Source organism: Macaca mulatta, chromosome 19 (genome assembly GCF_049350105.2).
Source record: "Macaca mulatta isolate MMU2019108-1 chromosome 19, T2T-MMU8v2.0, whole genome shotgun sequence".
NCBI lineage: Eukaryota > Metazoa > Chordata > Mammalia > Primates > Cercopithecidae > Macaca > Macaca mulatta.
In genome coordinates, this window is record NC_133424.1 from 48,680,194 (window position 1) to 48,687,489 (window position 7,296).

The following is a 7,296-nucleotide window of genomic DNA, read 5'->3' on the forward strand; positions in this document are numbered from 1 at the left end:
AAAAAAAAAAATCCCATGGGTTAAAATTATATATATAAAATGATATAAAGATGTTAATCTCTGCAAGTTAATAGGATATTTGATACATGATATACAAATTAACTATGACCCCAATAAAAATACAAGTATGAAAGCAGATATATTCAATTTAAATTCAACAAGCAAGAATATTAAAAAGCAAGAATTGGAAGAAAATGCCTGATAATAAAGACAGCAGAGATTTCAGAATACCACTCCTATCATTAAAATGTTGGATACTGTAAAAAAAGAACAAAATCATGTCCTCTGCAGCAACATAGATGTGGCTAGAGGCCATTATCCTAAATGAATTAACACAGAAGCAAAACCAAATACCACATGTTATCCTGTATAACTGGAAGCTAAGCACTGGGTACACATGAACATAAAGATGAGAACACTGACACTGGCAACTACTAGAGCAGGGAGAGGAAGAGGATGGCAAACGATGAAACCTACCTACCTATCAGGTATCCTGCTTACTAACCGGGTGACTGGATCATACCCCAAACCTCAGCATCACACAATACACCATACAACAAACCTGCACATGTACCCCCTGAATCTAAAATAAAAGTTGAAATTTTATTTTTAAAAAGTTGGATACTGCATATGAATGGAAAGAAAAGATTAATGTAACAGAATAGAATCCCTGATCTCTGGGGAAAGGTGGATTATTCAGTAAATATTATTCGAGAAAGGTAATATTGGAACCTCATTTTATACCACATACCAAAATTAACTCCAAATATATAAGATATCTAAATATTAAAATATGAAATTGACAGGGAGTGGTAGCTCATGCCTGTAATCCCAGCACTTTGGGAGGCTGAGGCAGGTGGATCACCTGAGTTCGCGGCCAGCCTGGCCAACGTGGTAAAACCCCGTCTCTACTAAAAATACAAAAATTAGCTGGGTGTGGTGGCAGGTGCTTGTAGTCCCAGCTACTTGGGAGGCTAAGGCAAGAGAATCGTTTGAACCCACTAGGTGGAGGTTGCAGTGAGCCGAGATCACGCTACTGCACTCCAGCCTGGGCGACAAGAGCAAAACCCCATCTCAAAAAAAAAAAAAAAAAAAAAAATCAAAAAAATGCTAGAAGGAAAAATAGACTGTGTCCTTCTTAACTGCGGACACAGTTAAGAGGGGAAAATTCTGTGTCTCACAATCATATGAATAAATATTACTATATTTAAAAATTGCCTAAAGGAATACAAACACAGACAAATTACAAAATGGGAGAAAATATGCACAACTTAAATCAAAAACACAGTGTCCTAAAATCCAAAGAGCTGTATTTTAAAAAACAAGAGAAAACAATCAAGAGAAAAATAAAAAATCATTATTTAAAACAGGCAACAGATAATTCATAAAAAAAGAAAAGTCAATGGCCATTCAACATTTAAAATATGTTCATCCTCATTTAAATAAGAGAAATTCAAATTGAAACTAAATTGAGAAGACTTCTGAATCCAATATCATTAAGATCCTATTGGACTAAATTCCTTGAAGATACACCTATCAGATCTGGACATAACACAAAAAGCAACTAACTGAAGGTGCTGGCCAATAAACTGAAGCAGTATTCCTGCAAAAAAAAAAAATGCAAAAATTAGCTGGGTGTGGTGGCGGGCACCTGTAATTCCAGCTACTTGGGAGGCTGAGGCAAAGAATTGCTTGAACCTGGGAGTCGGAGGTTACAGTGAGCCAAGATCACGCCACTGCCCTCCAGCCTGGGCAACAGAGCGAGACTCCGTCTCAAAATTTTAAAAAAAGCACACTTGAATTGAATCATGAGGAAATATCAAACACATACAAACTGAAGAACAATCTACAAAGTAACTGGCCTGTGCTTTTCAAAAAAGTCAGGATCACAAAGGATCAAAGAAAAGTCCAGGAACTGTTTCCAATTAAAAGAGACTAAAGAGATGTTTTAATTAAATGAAATGTTTGATCCTAGATATGATTTTGAATTGGACACCAGATAAGGGGCAAAAAAGGCTATAAGGGGCTGAGCGCAGTGACTCACGCCTGTAATCCCAGCACTTTGGGAGGACAAGGCGAGCGGATCACGAGGTCAGGAGATCAAGACCATCCTGGCTAACACAGTGAAACCCTGTCTCTACTCAAAAAAAACAAAACAAAACAAAAAATTAGCCGGGCATGGTGGCAAGCGCCTGCAGTCCCAGCTACTTGGGAGGCTGAGGCAGGAGAATGGTGAGAACCCAGGAGGCGGAGCTTGCAGTGAGCCAAGATCTCCCCACACTGCACTCCAGCCTTGACAGAGTGCGACTCTGTTTCAAAAAAAAAAGGCTATAAGGACAAAATCGTAACAATTGGTGAAATTCTTCTATGAACTCTGGATTAGATAGTTATCACTTAACTCTGCTACACTTCTTTGTTTTAATAAATGAACTGTAGTTATAGTCCCCGTGCTCAGAAAATACACTAATTATAGATAAAGGAAAATCATGTCTGAAAACTACTATCAAGTAGTTCAGAAGTATATATGTAGAGAGAATTAGCAAACAAAAAAGCAAAATGTTAAAAAACTGATAAATATGTAAGGGCATAGGAGAGTTTTTTCTACTATTTTTGCAACTTCTCTGTAAGTGTAATATTATATCAAAATAAAAATTTCTAATTTTTAATTAAAAGACTAAAGAGGCATAACCAAATGTAATCCATGAAACTTAAATATAGCAAAAAAAAAAACACCAAAAGAAATCTAAAATGCACTCTCTATCTTAACAGTAGTGACAGTTCTGTTGTTTTCAAACAATTATATTTTAGAATAAAGAACATAAATTATATTAATGTTTCAGCAACTAACATTGTTAGCATAAAACAGAGATACAAGTATAAAAATCAAACAAGAAAATACTCTGTAATTTGTCTGAACTATTATTATAAATTCATGATTCATGATTTACACTTTAAAAACAAGTTATTAGCTTTGTTCCCTGAAATGACCTAGATTAAATGACGGCCCTATGGCAATGAGAAACTCTAATGCCCAGACAGTGGTCACTGTACACTATATACCACAAGAGGAATCAGAACTCCTTAGAGAAATGGCTCATTTCAGGCCTGGCACAGGAAATGTAGAAGGTGATCTTGGGATCATTTGTTCTGCCAGAAAGCAAATCAGCTATCAACTCTACTAGAATCATGACAGAAAGATACAGAACTGCCTGGAAAAGACCACCACTGGCTTAAAAAAGAGCAGTTTGATATAAAACAGAATAATGATCACAACAGTTTGAAACATACGGTATTCAAAACAAACTCACTCACTTTTGGGACTCCTTAGATGGTTGAAGGGCACCAACTCATTTCTCTGAAAATACATAAAGGGAAAGAATCAAATCAATTATTCTGCCTTTCCATATGAACTTTATTTATTTATTTATTTGTTTATTTAGAGATGGAGTCTCACTCTTGTTGCCCAGGCTGGAGTGCAATGACACCATCTCGGCTCACTGCAACCTCCACCTCCCGAGTTCAAGTGATTCTCCTGCCTCAGCCTCCCGAGTAGCTAGGACTACAGACATGCGCCACGATGCCCGGCTCATTTTGTATTTTTAGTAGAGATGGGGTTTCTCCATGTTGGTCACGCTGGCCTCGAACTCCCCACCTCAGATGATTCGCTTGCCTCAGCCTCCCAAAGTGTTGGGATTACAGGCGTGAGCCACTGCGCCTGGCTATGGACTGTATTTTAAGATAACCAAATACTTGACGAAGAAAAATTCTTATATATAGAAGAACTATAACTAATGAATACAGAAGAAATCGAAAGAATTTTTTAAAATCACCATATATAACCGTTAATGAAATGATAGGCCAGGCATGGTGCCTCATACCTGTAATCCCAGCACTTTGGGAAGCTGAGGTGGGTGGATCACTTGAGGCCAGGAGTTCAAGACTAGCCTGGGCAACATGGTGAAACCCTGTCTCTACTAAAAATACAAAAATTAGCCAGCTGTGGTGGCACACGCCTGTAATCCCAGCTACTCAGGAGGCTGAGGCAGAAGAAGCGTTTGAACCCAGGAGGTGGAGACTGCAGTGAGCCGAGATCGTACCACTGCACTCCAGCCTGGGCGACAGTTAGGAAAAAAAAAAGAAAGAATGGATCTTGGTATCAATTGTACCTGGGCGTTATAACCTTTAGGTCAGTGCTGCTTAACCCTTCTAAAATTTTTCATGGTCATATCCCTAGGAGCCTTTTTGATACTTTTCTCTAAAAGCCACCACTCTCATGAGATTTTATTACCATAGATATACTGTATACATGTTTATGTACTGTGGCCCTTTGAAGGACCACAGATCATTGTAATACTTAAGAGTTCTTGTCCTCTTATTTCTCAAAAACCAAGTTTCACCCCCTTGGAAGGTGATATCCTCCACCCTCATTGAGAGTGCATGCTTTTTTTTTTTTTTTTTTTTTTTTTTGAGACGAAGTCTCCCTCTGTCCTCCAGGCTGGAGTGCAGTGGCCGGGTCTCAGCTCACTGCAAGCTCCGCCTCCCGGGTTTACGCCATTCTCCCGCCTCAGCCACCCGAGTAGCTGGGACTACAGGCGCCCGCCACCTCGCCCGGCTAGTTTTTTGTATTTTTTAGTAGAGACGGGGTTTCACCGTGTTAGCCAGGATGGTCTCGATCTCCTGACCTCGTGATCCGCCCGCCTCGGCCTCCCAAAGTGCTGGGATTACAGGCTTGAGCCACCGCGCCCGGCCTGAGAATGCATGCTTTAGGTAAAAAAAAGGAAAGGATTACATGGGCAGCATTTAAACACATCAATATGACATCACTGAAAGTGGGACACAAGACTGTAAGGGCCTCATGATGTGATGTCATAGGAAATAACATCAACTATGAATTAAACGTGATTTATGGAAAACCTGATCCGAATCCAATCAAGCCTCTGGATCTAACTGCCTGTTTACAGAAATATGAAGGAACGGAAAACAAATTATATGACAGTACAAAGAAGCAATTAGCTAAAAGCAGTATACCAAATATTCTACGGGGCAGATGATCTTGTTTTTCTACAAATCAACAGCACCAATTAAAACAAACCAAAACAAAACACAGGAGGGAAACTGTCATGGATTAAATAAGTTTAAGAGGTTTGGCCACCAAATGCAATGTGTGGACTCTCTCTGGATCCAGATTTGAACACACCTATTGTAAAAATATGTGTTCGAAATAATTGCGAAAATTTGAATATGGGGGTATACCATATTATGAAATCACCACCACGCTGTTACACCAACATAAGAAACAAACATTGTTTTAAACTTATTGTTAGTTTTTTTTTTTTATGTTGGTATAACAGCATCGTAGTTATTTTAAAATATAACGTCTTTTTGGTCATATATGCTTATAGGAGGATAAAATATGATTTTGAAATACTACAGGAAAAAAGGGGGAAGGACTGATACAAAGGTATTTACAAATGTTTTTAATTACAGCTAGGTGTTGAACATGTTGGGGTTTGTATTATTCTCTATCCTGCTTGAAAACATCCACAATAAAGTTAAAATTGTAAAAGTCTTCAAATTTCCCTCCAGAAAGTACAGTTATTTTTCATCAAAACCTTAGACCAGGCCGGGCGCAGTGGCTCACGCCTGTAATCCCAGCACTTTGGGAGGCCGAGGTGGGCGGATCACGAGGTCAGGAGATCAAGACCATCCTGGCTAACACGGTGAAACCCCGTCTCTACTAAAAATACAAAAAAATGGCCAGGGCGGTGGCTCAAGCCTGTAATCCCAGCACTTTGGGAGGCCGAGACGGGTGGATCACGAGGTCAGGAGATCGAGACCATCCTGGCTAACACGGTGAAACCCCGTCTCTACTAAAAAATACAAAAAAACTAGCCGGGCGAGGTGGCGGCCGCCAGTAGTTCCAGCTACTCGGGAGGCTGAGGCAGGAGAATGGCGGGAACCCGGCAGGCGGAGCTTGCAGTGAGCTGAGATCCGGCCACTGCACTCCAGCCTGGGCTCTCAAAAAAAAAAAAAAAAATTATCTGGGCGAGGTGGCGGGCGCCTGTAGTCCCAGCTACTTGGGAGGCTGGGGCAGGAGAATGGTGTGAACCCGGGAGGCGGAGCTTGCAGTGAGCCGAGACCGCGCCACTGCACTCCAGCCTGGGCGACACAGCGAGACTCCGTCTCAAAAACAAAACAAAAAAACCTTAGACCAGAAAGGAGTGTTGTATCACTGGGTGGAAAGGGGAAGTGTAGTGTGGCTGGGGAGTAGAGCTAAGCTGATGATCCCATCCCCGGAGCATCATTTATGGGGTGCCTAAGGACCAGTCACTACAATGGCTGGTTCTTCCTTAGGAAGATGTTGCTGGAAGTAGAAAACGTTTCGGAAAGGAAGAAATTTGAGGTGAGAAAGAAAATAGGAACTTCACACAAGACTTTCAGAAGTGCGATACTCTTTTCCTCTGGGTGCCTCTCTTCGAAAACACAGAACAGAGAAAAGAAAAAAGAATCATAGAACATCAGAGCTCTCGGAGCAGACAAAACAATTTAGGATCACACCAACCTCTAGAAAAGGATTAGTCTTCCCCACAGGGCTCTCAAGCTAGAATGGGACATCTTTAACAGTGGTCTTCTTCCTAAGACACTTCCGGAGTAAAGCCTCACCATCAGGGAAACTTCAAAAAGAGCCTCTTACTCCGCAAAGGAACTGCAGCAGCTGTAACCGCACGATTCTCAGCTGGCGTAACGCTGTCCGTGTCACACTAGGAGTAATGCGGCACGGGAGGGCCAAGGGCTGGGAGCATTACCAGGCGGCAGGAGAGCCCACCCCGCGGCCGCACAAGCGCACACGCACACGTCCAGGGCGGAGGAAGACTACTAGTAACAACCGCCTCTCTCTCTAGGCTCCCTATCCCAAAGTGATGGTGCCGATTTTATTCCCGGACAGGGGCTCCAGGCGCACACTCATAAATTCGGAGCGAAGGAACACAACTAGCAGCACCACGCCCCCGCCGCTCCCAGAACGAAAGTGACGGTGCCGACACCTCTCCGCATCCGCAAGGCCGACTTCCATAAGTAATCAGCCTAGAGCACCGTCCCTTTCCTGTCAGCACCGAGCCCAAGCCAGGACCCCGGTATTCCCAGCACCATACAAGAGCTTCTTTTTCAATGCGCCAAACCAAAATCAGCGAGCGGTTCCCGGTGAGGCCGCCCACTCACCTGGCCGACGCAGACAGGCTCCGTGCGTCAAGACGTAACAGCGTAGGTGTACGACGGGGCGCAGCGACGCAGGGTCCT

General features: G+C 42.2%; 1 protein-coding gene across 6 annotated transcripts in view; it reads right to left on the reverse strand.

Moving 5' to 3' along the window:
* The window catches only part of ZNF571 (zinc finger protein 571), a 31,914-nt gene extending 24,644 nt beyond the window's left edge, over positions 1–7,270 (reverse strand). The window contains exons 1-2 of one of the 6 annotated variants that reach the window (XM_015123613.3): positions 7,219–7,270; positions 3,313–3,355 (exon numbers count right to left, since the gene is read on the reverse strand). The gene's annotated coding sequence lies outside the window, so the exon portion shown is untranslated. Of the gene's footprint in view, positions 1–3,312; positions 3,356–6,562 lie in introns of all 6 variants that reach the window. The other 5 variants (XM_077982536.1, XM_077982534.1, XM_015123612.3 and 2 more) reach the window with 5 other exon arrangements.
* Between the last annotated feature and the right edge of the window lie 26 nt (positions 7,271–7,296).